A 12,526-nucleotide genomic window follows, 5' to 3' on the forward strand; every position below is an offset into this window, starting at 1 on the left:
TGCACATACAGGTAGTTTAAACAGTTACACAAATGTATGGGGAAACGCAAGAAATTGTTTTTCTCTTTTTCAGATGGTGAAGAACATTGAAACCCAGAACTGAAGACCCATGGGCTCCATATTGCAGCAGAATATATTCATTGTCACACCGTGCATCTACTCTGGCAGTGATGCCCCTACGCAGAAGACCTTTACAGAAAAGTACAGAACAGTTGCTCCAAACAAATTCTCCATCAAGCGACTGTATGACAAGTTTCAGGAGACAGGGACTGTTGCGGTCATAGCTGGAAGCAGTTGAACGAAGGTGTTAACAGAGGAAAAGTGCGAGTAGCATAAGCTGTGAGGCCCCAGAAGTCTGTGCAACACCTTTCGTCAGGGCTCACTGTCGGCAGTGCACACACACCATTGCGCAAATCCTTGAAACTGTACCCCTTCAGTAGCTGCTGTCTGGATACCTAGAAAATCAAGCTTAATGTCACTGGTTCATGGAATATGTAGCACTGGATGGGGAGGAAGTGGAGGATTGGTACTGGTCTGATGAGGTATGGTTCCATCTCAATGAATGCGTCAATGCACAACATTTTCGAGTAAGAGCTACAGGAAATGCACATGAGCCGCATGAGTCACCATTGCACTCACAGGAAGTTGGTGTCTGGCATGTCACGTCACACAGTCGCATCTTCATAACATTCTTCCAAGGCGCAGTGAACAGTGATCGATACAGAACTATGGTGCAAAGATTTGTCAACAGCTGCCGGCATAGAGATTGCAGAACATGTGGTTTCAACAGCACAATGCCACAGCTCATACAGCCAGAGACACTATGGCTTACTTGGAAGAGTACATCCCAGGACAACTGATCTCATGGGGGTTGTGGCTAGTGCGATCTCTGGATTTAACCCCCCCCTGCTTTTCTTATTGGGGTACCTGACGGATGATACTTATGAAACTCACCTGAACAGTGTTCCAGAATTGCAAGGGAACATTCAGAACTGTGTCAATGCAATTTCACAAGAAACATTGCAAAGGGTGATCAAGAACATGATTAGCCATATCAGTTTGTGTGAAGCAGAGAATGGTGAGGGCAGGTGCATATACACAATGATGAGGATGAGGATAATGATGGTTGCCAGCGAATATCTAGTGATTGTGATGCACTCAGCATGCTTGGAATGTGTTACAGCACAACATCTAAACCCACTCCAAGCATGTTGGGCACTTTTTAAAGCTGTTCCTTCTAACAGTGGCTTGACTATTCTAATGCATGTTCTATTACTACTAGAGATGAGTGGGTTCCGTTCTCGGAGAACCAAACCCACCCAAATTTCCCATTCTGAGCTGAGATCCAAGTCTGGCTCAGGACTTCCCGTCTTACTCCGATTCCAAAGCGAGGCCGAACATCATCTTCCTGCTGTCGGATTCTCTCGGGTTTTGGATTCTATATAAGTCCCCGGTGATCGGCGCTATCTTCACTCGGCTGTGGAGAGTGTAACGGATGGACGTGTCCATTCCATAACTGTATTGTCTGGCGTATATCTGAAAGGAGTACTCTCTCTGTCTGCTGTATCTGAAAGGGGTGCTCTGTCTGCTGAAAGGGGTGCTCTCTCTGTCAGCTGTATCTGAAAGGGGTGCTCTCTCTGTCTGCTGTATCTGAAAAAGGGGTGCTCTCTCTGTCTGCTGTATCTGAAAGGGGTGCTCCCTCTGTCCGCAGTATCTGAAAAAGGGGTGCTCCCTCTGTCTGCTGTATCTGGAAAAAGGGTGCTCCCTCTGTCTACTGTATCTGAAAAAGTGGTGGTCTGTCTGCTGTATCTGAAAAGGGGGTGATCTGTATGTCCATCAAGGGGCTCCGCCCTAGTGTAAAATTAAAACAATAAAAGCTAAAAACAAAAAGCCTAAAATAAAAATTATAAAAAATATATATTTTGGTTTGTGCTGTACCCCAGTGTACTATACAATGTTTATTTTATTTTCATAAGTACTGTGACACTGCCTGTCAGACCGCAAAATATATTATTTCCTACTCAAACATGTATTATGCGACACTGTTAGTGAAGCTAAACTGCAGTGTGTAATAAAATATATTTCTGACTCATTTGTGCGACACTGTAACCGCCTGTGCGTGATATTAAAAAAATGCATTTTTTTACTCATTTATGCGACACTAACTGCAGTGTGTGATATAAAAAAATAATAATACATATTTGTGACTCATTTGTGCGACACTGTAACCGCAGTGTGTGATATAAAAAATAATATATATATATTTTGATTTAAATTAATATTTTGTGCTGTATCATCCCAGTATACATCCAGGGACTGCAGCTGCTCCATCCATCTGGGGATGTTCTGTCAGTACACCCAAACTAAAGGACACATTTTTTTATATATTTTGTGCTGTATCCTCCTAGTATACATCCAGGCAGCTCCGTCCATTTCAGGGTGCTGTATCAGTAGCTCATATTCTTATGCTATAACTTATTGGCCTATTTTCATATTTCCTCTTATCACAACATTGTGATTAATTGAAATTAATATTATGAATAATTTTAAATTAACTAAATTGTAATTAAATTAATATAACGAATCTTCTGCATGTCAAAGATATGTTTGAGGAACAGAAGAACTTAATCCTAATTTGAAAATAGTTTTTAACGGATGACTTGCGACTCCATGTCAAAGATATCTTTGATGAACAGAAGAACTTGATCCTAATTTTAAAATAATTTTAACATGATTACAGCATTTAAAAATATATTAACTGCCACGTATTTGCTACCCATTGCTGTCGCTTAGCTTTGTCATCCAGCTACGTCGGTGCAACCTTTAGCTCTAAAGTGGATAAAAACAATATTGTGAGTTGTGAGGTATTCAGAATAGACTGAAAATGAGTAGAAATGAATGCTATTGAGATAAATAATAATGTAGGAGTAAAAGCACCCCCAAATTCCATTATTTTAGCTGTTTTTATTATTTAAAAAAAAATACAGATCCAAAACCAAAACCTGCAAGGGCGGTTTTAGCAAAACCAATACAGATCCGAAATACATAGGAGATCCAGATCCAAAACACCAGACCAATTTTGTGTTTTTGTGTCTTGGTTTTGTATCTACTTCATGTTTTGGATCTGAATTGTTTTTGCCAAAACCATCTTTGCGAGTTTTGGTATATATTTTTTTTTTAGATCAGAAAAACAGCCAAAATAACAGAATTTGGGGGTTGTTTTGTTTCTACAGTATTATAAACCTCAATAACATTCGTTTTCACTAATTTCCAGTCTATTCTGAACAACTCATAGCTCACAATATTGTTTTTATGCAGTTTAAGCCTAAAAGATGCACCGAGGACGAAGCAGCAGCAAGCCCTTGGATGTATATACTGGGAGGGCAAATACTTAAAAAAAATGTACTGTATTTTAAAAAAGACACATTAGGCAAGGCTCAAGATTTCAGTTCACATAAAGACGATTAAGGCAAAGAAGAATAAAGACAATATTTTAGATTTATTTATTTTTTATTTTAACTTAATTTATTTGATTTTATTTATTTAGAATCAAATTCTTCATTTCCTCAAAGATATCATTGATATGCAGAAAGTTCACTATATGAGTGTGGAGAGTTTATTTATATTCATTTAACTTAAATGTATCTAATTTATAATTATTATTAATAATATTAATTTGAATCAATTACAACGTGGTGATAAGAAGAGTTATAAAAATAGGACAATAAGTTATAATAAGAATATGAGCTACAGACACCACACCGTGAAATGGACAGAGCATGCCTGGATGTATTCTGGGAGGATACAGCACAAAATATATAAAAAAAAAGTATTTTATTTTGGGTGGGCTGACAGAACACCCCTAGATGGACTGAGCAGCTGCAGTCCCTGGATGTATACTGGGATGATACAGCATAAAATATTAAACTAAATCAAAATAAATACATACATAATAAATTATATCACACACTGCGGCTACAGTGTCGAACAAATGAGTCAAAATTATGTAGAAGTATTTTTTATATTACACACCGGCGGTTACATTGTCGCACAAATGAATCAGAAATATATATTTTATATATATATATATATATATAATATAATATAATAATTACACACTGTGGATGATTACACCGACAGCATTGCACAATGCTTTTATGAGCAGGAAATAATATTCTGTACTCTGACTGGCAAAATAAAAATTGTATAGTATACTGGGGTACAGCACAAACAAAAATATAGATTTTTTTTTATAATTATAATTTTAGGCTTTTTGTTTTGAGCTTTTATTATTTTAATTTTACACTGAGGTGGAGCCCGTGGATGGATGGACAGATCACCCCTTTCAGATACAGCAGACAGTACACCCCTTTCAAACACTTAATAGAAATATATTTTTGGCATTGGATCACACACAGATATATAGCAGTAGTGTACAGCAGCTGCAGTACTAGTCGTCACTGAGTGATGCCCCAATAGAAATATATATTTTTGGATCACACATAGATATATAGCAGTAGTGTACGGCAGCTGCTGTACTAGTAGTCAGAGTGACGCACCAATACAAATATTATTTTGCTTTGGATCACACACAGATATATAGCAGTAGTATACAGCAGTACTGGTAGTCATCACTAAGTGACGCACCAATATAAATATATTTTTTGCTTTGGATCACACACAGGCATACAGAAGTAGTGTACGGCAGTACTGATAGTCATCACTGAGTGATGCACAAATAGAAATATATTTTTTGCTCTTGACCACACACAGAGGATATATAGCAGTAGTGTACGGCAGTACTGGTAGTCATCACTAAGTGACACACCAAAAGAAATATATTTTTTTCTCTGGATCACACACAGAAGATATATAGCAGTAGTGTACAGCAGCCACTGTACTAGTATTCAGAGTGACGAACCAATAGAAATATTTTTTGCTTTGGATCACACACAGATATATAGCAGTAGTGTACGGCAGTACTGGTAGTCGTCACTGAGTGACGCACCAATAGAAATATTTTTTGCTTTGGATCACACACAGATATATAGCAGTAGTGTACGGCAGCCACAGTACTAGTAGTCAGAGTGACGCACCAATATAAATATGTTTTTCTCTGGATCACACACAGTATATATATATAGCAGTAGTGTATGGCAGCCACGGTACTAGTAGTCAGAGTGACACAACAATAGAAATATATTTTTTGCTTTGGATCACACACAGAGGATATATAGCAGTAGTGTATGGCAGTACACAGCCCCTTAAAGACAGAAAACACCTGGTCCTATACATACACCACCACAGTATGCTACTATGCAGAGCCCTAACAAAGTGACAGCACACCCAACTCAATTCTCCTGCAAAACAACCCCTTTGCTCTTTCCTGCCCCCTTTGTTCTCACCTGCCCCGCTTTGCGCTCTCCTTGCTTGCTCCTTCCCTAACAGCACACAGCACAGAAGGAACACGTCCTTACTGTGCACTATTCAAGTCCAGAGTGAAGATGGCGCCGATCACCAGGACTATATATTGAATCCAAAACCCTTGATATCCTAAAGTGGGATGATGACATTTTGCCTCGTTATCAGATCCGAGTTAGATGAGCAAAACCGAGCCTGACTTGGATCCGGGCTTGGTTTCCCAAGTTCAGGCAGGTTCGGTTCTCAGGGAACCGAACCCGCTCATCCCTAATTACTACACACTTTGGTCATCAATGGAGAATTTACTATTGTGAAAGATATTCTCATGATTCTATTCAAACTAAAGCTCCCTTTTCAGATGTCATAGATCTGTTACAGTACATAGACTGCTCAGAATCCAGTTGGTTGACCCCCCTTCCTTTCACACAGAGAAGCAAATTACCGGTCAAGAATTTCGATCCAGTAATTTGCGGATCAACATGGGTATTCTGTTTGTGTGAAATGGTCAACCCGGGTCGAAATTCCTGCGTCTCCAACCATGGTAAATTCCTGGGTTGAAGTCCTGGGAATTTCATCCCGGATGGATCCTTTCACACAGAAAAAGGACCCGTGTTTTTCATGAAATTATCGGGTAGAACTGCTTCACCTGGTAATTTAATTTTCTGTGTGAAAGGGGTATTACACATACATACCGAATCACTTCCAAACCTGCTTACACATCTCATGTGTACATACACACACACAAACTCCCCCAAGTGTTTCTATCAGATAGATTGTGTTCCCCAATGTATCAATAATCTAAGATTAGCTTGAGTGTATGAATGAAACATCTATACTTTATACATAAACACTTACACATACATGCATCAAACCTGCTTACACATCTCTCATGTGTACAGCACACACACACACACACACACACACACACACTCGTAAAAAATCCCCCAAGTGTTTCTTTCAAATAGATTGTGCTCTTAGCCCTTAAAACCAAAATTTGGCATATTGCATCAATGGAGAGGATTACGTATTACCTTCATGACCGAGGTCATGTTTTTGAGCAGGTTTGGGCCCCCTGGCTCGCCGCTGAACGTCGACCGCCGTCTCCCCACTCTTGTCCCTAGCTCCACCCATAGACCCATGGGCATTGCCTACTGATCTCTCTCCATCTCCTTTCCATCCTTTTCCTCTCCTCTCTCTTCTTTCTTCCTCTTTTTCTCCTCCTTCCTATCTTCTCTCGTCTTTCACGTGCCCTCCTTCTCTATCTTTTGTTCTGAACTCATTATTCTCAGCATATACTCTTCGTGATTGGGTTATCATGTCGTGGTCTCCCCTTTCCCCCACCCCCCTTTCCCCTCTTCCCCCCCCCCCCCTAAATTGGATACTTGATTGCTCATATGTTATTTTTGACTACTTTTACTGTTTATTCTAAAAATTGTGGCTTCTGTTGGACGTTGGTCCTCCTTCTCAATGCCTGTTAACCTATTGTAATTCGCCACACAAAATAAAGAATTTAAAAAAAACAAAATAAATAGATAGTGCTCCCCAATGTATCAACAATCTAGGATTAGTCGAGTACATGAATGAAACATCTATACCTTATAGTACATAAAAAACTCTTAACCATACAGCCACATGTTACAAGCCACATGTTACAAGCCACATGTTAGCAGCCATCTTACTATCTATTCATATACACTCATGCGTGCTTACACTCTCTCTCTCTCTCTCTCTCTCTCTCTCTCTATATATATATATATATATATATATAATATATATATATATATATATATATATATATGTACAAACAGAGAACCCAGCACTCACCAAAGTAAACTCACTTATCCTCAACATGGGCTACATGCACCCCGCCCTGTGAGTGGTTAGTACAGCTGTGTACCCCGCTTCTGTGGTGGAGAGTGCAGTGTTACTTGCACCCCTCCCTGTGGGTGGTAAGTGCATAGCTGTGCCCCGCTTCTGATGCGGTGAGTGCTGTGGTTTTCCCTCTGTATGTATATGAAGGAGTTAATCTATGGTTAGCTCTTATTAACCGTGGCCACTAGCTTTCTCATGCACCCCTGTGTGGACTTTATTATCCTGAACCTGTCTCAGCTGTTTTTTGGCAATCATCTTTGAGCCAGTGCAATAGGTGACTAGTGTGCCTTTAAAAGCCATAAAGTCTGTGGCAGGTACACATTACATCTAGCAGGCAGATGATGCAGCAGTGTGGTAGTCAGGTTTTAAGACTCTGTGATAGTGTAGGACCTGCATGAAGGTGGGGTACCTTGAAAATCGGTATGCGGGCTTCCGTGCATTGGCCAATCCACCAACTAAACCCCCATCATTTATTTATTGAATTGTTGAGGATAAGTGAGTTTACTTTGGTGAGTGCTGGGTTCTCTGTTTGTATTTATTAGAGCGATTGGTCATGGGCTACATGCACCCCGCCCTGTGAGTGGTTAGTACAGCTGTGTACCCCGCTTCTGTGGTGGAGAGTGCAGTGTTACTTGCACCCCTCCCTGTGGGTGGTAAGTGCATAGCTGTGCCCCGCTTCTGGTGCGGTGAGTGCTGTGGTTTTCCCTCTGTATGTATATGAAGGAGTTAATCTATGGTTAGCTCTTATTAACCGTGGCCACTAGCTTTCTCATGCACCCCTGTGTGGACTTTATTATCCTGAACCTGTCTCAGCTGTTTTTTGGCAATCATCTTTGAGCCAGTGCAATAGGTGACTAGTGTGCCTTTAAAAGCCATAAAGTCTGTGGCAGGTACACATTACATCTAGCAGGCAGATGATGCAGCAGTGTGGTAGTCAGGTTTTAAGACTCTGTGATAGTGTAGGACCTGCATGAAGGTGGGGTACCTTGAAAATCGGTATGCGGGCTTCCGTGCATTGGCCAATCCACCAACTAAACCCCCATCATTTATTTATTGAATTGTTGAGGATAAGTGAGTTTACTTTGGTGAGTGCTGGGTTCTCTGTTTGTATTTATTAGAGCGATTGGTCATGGGCTACATGCACCCCGCCCTGTGAGTGGTTAGTACAGCTGTGTACCCCGCTTCTGTGGTGGAGAGTGCAGTGTTACTTGCACCCCTCCCTGTGGGTGGTAAGTGCATAGCTGTGCCCCGCTTCTGGTGCGGTGAGTGCTGTGGTTTTCCCTCTGTATGTATATATATATGTATATATAAATGCACACATGCACAAAGAGCAAAGACTGATTATGCACGCATACATTATTTCGCATACACACAGTAACACAAAAGTATCTCTCAATTTAAATACACAAATGAGGAATAATGAAATACAAAGTTAATTTAGGGACAGAATTACATTATAAGATTTGAACTGGAAACTCACTTCTCAAGTAGCTAATGGTGGGTACACACTATGCAATACGGTCTATGAGCGATATCGCATAGCGTTTCGCCTCTGAGACCGGGCCGCCAATATAGAGCATACACAGTTTGCGATACCGCAAGCGATACTGCATAGTACCTGAACATGCAGCTCCTGATGATATAGTCAGATTCAGCTGCATGTACAGGTGACAGCGGGGGTTGTTAACGACCCGCGGGATCGTGCCTCTGTCATCACTGGCAGCATACACACCGGGCGCAATACCACCCAGGAGGGCAAAAATTAGTGATATTGTTTACAAAATCGGCAAGGGTGTACCCACCATTAGAAATATAATTTTATATATATATATATATATATATATATAAAATTATGTTTGTTGAACCTTCAATGCATTATCTGTATTGTGTGTAAACATTTTTTGTATTCTGTATATGATCTTGAAGTTATCTTTGTAAAGTACAAGATGTTGTACCTTACCTAAGTTTGTATGTTTAGATAACTGAGAGAATGAATGAATGAATGAATGAATGAATGAATGAATGAATGAAAGGTTTGTTTATATTAATAATGCAGTATAGTGAACTGGACAAGAGACTGGTATGTATTTAGTGATTAACACATAAATGTGGGATACCTGACGCAAAGGTCATTAATTATATGTGTATTACTTTGGTGGTACAAAACCAGGTCAAATAAAAAAATTGCGTAAGTCGTGTCAAAGTCAGAAAAATATCTCTATGCACACTACCATATTTGCACCTCACACGGGTCCGTGCTGCGCATGCGTGCGCTCTCCCGTGCATGCGCATACCCGCTGTTACATGCACCCGCAGGGGCGCGGTATGCGTATTTACGGTAGAGTGTATGTGTTCGTAGCGTGCAACTCAATCGTTACATAAATTCACTATATAATGTATTTTGTAGATTATGGTCCCTTTGATAGATTCTGAAAGTTTAGTTAATATAGCATGTTCCTGGACAGAGAGATCCCTCTTTGTATTGTACAAAGGGTCTAACAGGGGTCATACAGTGGTGTTTAGTATCCATCGGAAGGGTATTTAATTAGCAATATTCCGGTGTTGGTTTGGAGCGGATTAATCGCTCGTGCGAATAGTTATGGACATAAGAAGTTTATGTCCATTTACTATTATTTGCTCTTACTTAGCCATGCGGCGGGAAACCCAGTATCCCACCCACCTGAACAGTTGGAAGTAGCCACAGCCCACCTGTATGAATCAACCTATGACCTTTTGTTATAATGCGAAGCCGAATTCCTGTGTCCAATGAACAATGAGATTGTAGGGACCATTGAATTGTATTGTGTGTGGGGCATAAATAGACAAGCCGACCATATCCAGTTCACTCTCTTCAACGGTTCTCATTGCTGATAATCGGGAGCTGGATATCGAGGCGCATGCGATCGTTTCCCCTTGTGCGTAAGTGTTTCTCCGCAATCATATTGATCTTACTGTTATTGTGAGCCATTTCTCTCTCTCTCTCTCTTCTCCTCTTTCTCTCTTATTTTCCCTTAAAACGTAATTGTATTGTATTGTATTTCCTGTGTAGTTATCTGGTTAGTTAGTCTATGTTATATTGTAGTGTATGACTTGTATTGTATTAATTCTTTTGCAAGTATATCATTCATAATATATATATAAGGCGTTGGACCCTGAGCACGGTATCTGTGTATTTCTTATAGTGTTAAGTATTCTCAGAGCGTCGGTGACGCTCGAACAGCTTTTAAGTTAATAAGGTTATACCGTGTTGCATTTACATTCTATCATTACACTAAGGTTTTACTGCATAATACACTGTTTTAGATATAAAGGTTTAACATTGTGAGCGTCAGCGCCGCTGGTGATCTCCTCGTGGTCCCGAGCGTCCGCTACGCTATAGCGAATCATTACGTTAGTCGGCAGCCAATAGCGTGCCTGCCTGTGATCCCTTGGCCGTGAGCGAACGTGACGCTTGAGCGTCTCGACCACGGCTCAGCGATTGTTACGCAACGAGCGCACCCTTACGGTACTCCATACGTAAATAGCGTACAGTGTTCTTAGACCTCTTAAAGGGTTTTATATAAGATAAATATTTAGCTTTATCAATTGGCGGCTCGCCCGTCCTTCACATATCTCTGCTAGGTAATTTCAGCAGACATTATCCATCAGCAAAGGGCGGGAGATCATATTCCTCATAGTGCTGTTTGGATAAGCGTCTGCTTCGCTTAGTAAAGGGTGCTGAAGGAATCCGGGACCGGAGGTAAGAACAAAACGATAGTGTCTTTTTAAAACTGTTTATTTCTGTCTTGCGTACACACGCACGCATATCTGCATTTCTTTTCATTCGTGTATTTTCATATATCACTCTCCTGTTTGCCATTGTATAATTGATAAACGTACTAAGAGAGATTTGCCGCTATTTCATAGTTAAAGAGTAAAGGTAATACAGTTAAGGTATAGAAAAACACACAGCTCTACCTAAAGGTAAAAGGAGAGATTGGTGTGGTGTGCGGTAGATGATCGAGGATCATCTACATTGATAAACGTGTTAGTTGTGTTACGGTGGACAAAGACTGGTGTACACGTGTCTCTAACAAAGGGAGAGACTCGCGGACACAAAGGCCGACGCACGCAGCGTAAATTACACAACGGAGCGTCTGAGTACGCCCACGTAACTCAAATCACACGATAAGTGTTATTTTAAGAGGCGATAAATAACGCAAGGCGATAAATAGCGCAAGTCTATTTTAGTGTCCAAAATTTAGACTAATAGATCCTTCTCCTAATTTGTAACACATCTGGTCTAAAGAGAAATTTCTGCGCAGAAATAGAAATAGAAACAAAAGAGTATATGTGGTGAGTGAGTGTTTGTTTTTACAATTTTGGGGATTGAACCAAAGAAATCATCGAGTTCTCGTGAAGGTACATACGTGTAAGTGACATGCACGGTGGCTAGGGAGGCATCCCTGGTTAAACATAAAATTTGAGCATTAGAGTATAGCAGACCAGGAGGTCATACTGTAGCAGACCAGGAGGTCATAGCAGACCAGGAGGTCTAGGTACAGCAGACAAGGAAGTCCGCTATAGAGTCCACAGGCACAACACCAAAAAGGGTTGGTGCAACACCCATATAGGCCACACAAGCTCTTGCTGAAGGAATTCGCAGCCGAAATTTTCGATTCCGTTGGTCGCTCCGTACATAAGATTAGTTGCTTATGTGCTGAACGATTGTACCGCACGTAATTGTGTACATTAGTTAGTAATCTGACCTAGTACCATTAGAGTAAAGGGGTCACAAACGCTATTTGTACATTCTAACGTGATTTGTGTAATTATTTATTTTTTCAAAAAGGGAAGTTCGCTGGTCACTCAGGAACTATCTGACAACCACACCTTTACTGGAAAAGGTTAATGCTCTTCGGATCACACTCGCATTTTCCAGTAAACAAAGGTTAATAGGGGCCCTGGGTCGAGTACGCCAGCACTATATCAGTGTGAACAGGTCGTATTGGTCGGCGTGGGCGAGTGAGTGAGGTGCTCGGTAAACTTCACCGTCAACCTATCGTGAATATTTTGGTTTTTTTGTAAGGGTCCGTAACACCTGCAAATTATGGGGGCCAGTTGTTCAGGAAGGGGGCGATCAACCTCGGTTTCGGGTTGATTCTATAAACCGACCAGTCGGGTCGGCAAGGTACGTAATGTGTGAAAAATACGGAAGTCACACAGAAGTTTTATGTGATGAATGGGAGAGAAT

General features: G+C 40.7%; 1 protein-coding gene across 1 annotated transcript in view; it reads right to left on the reverse strand.

Moving 5' to 3' along the window:
• Positions 1-12,526, reverse strand: part of LOC134949511 (complement factor B-like) — a 295,509-nt gene that overhangs the window by 4,292 nt on the left and 278,691 nt on the right. The gene's annotated exons all lie outside the window — the stretch shown is intronic.

The sequence above is a fragment of the Pseudophryne corroboree genome, chromosome 8, assembly GCF_028390025.1.
Source record: "Pseudophryne corroboree isolate aPseCor3 chromosome 8, aPseCor3.hap2, whole genome shotgun sequence".
NCBI lineage: Eukaryota > Metazoa > Chordata > Amphibia > Anura > Myobatrachidae > Pseudophryne > Pseudophryne corroboree.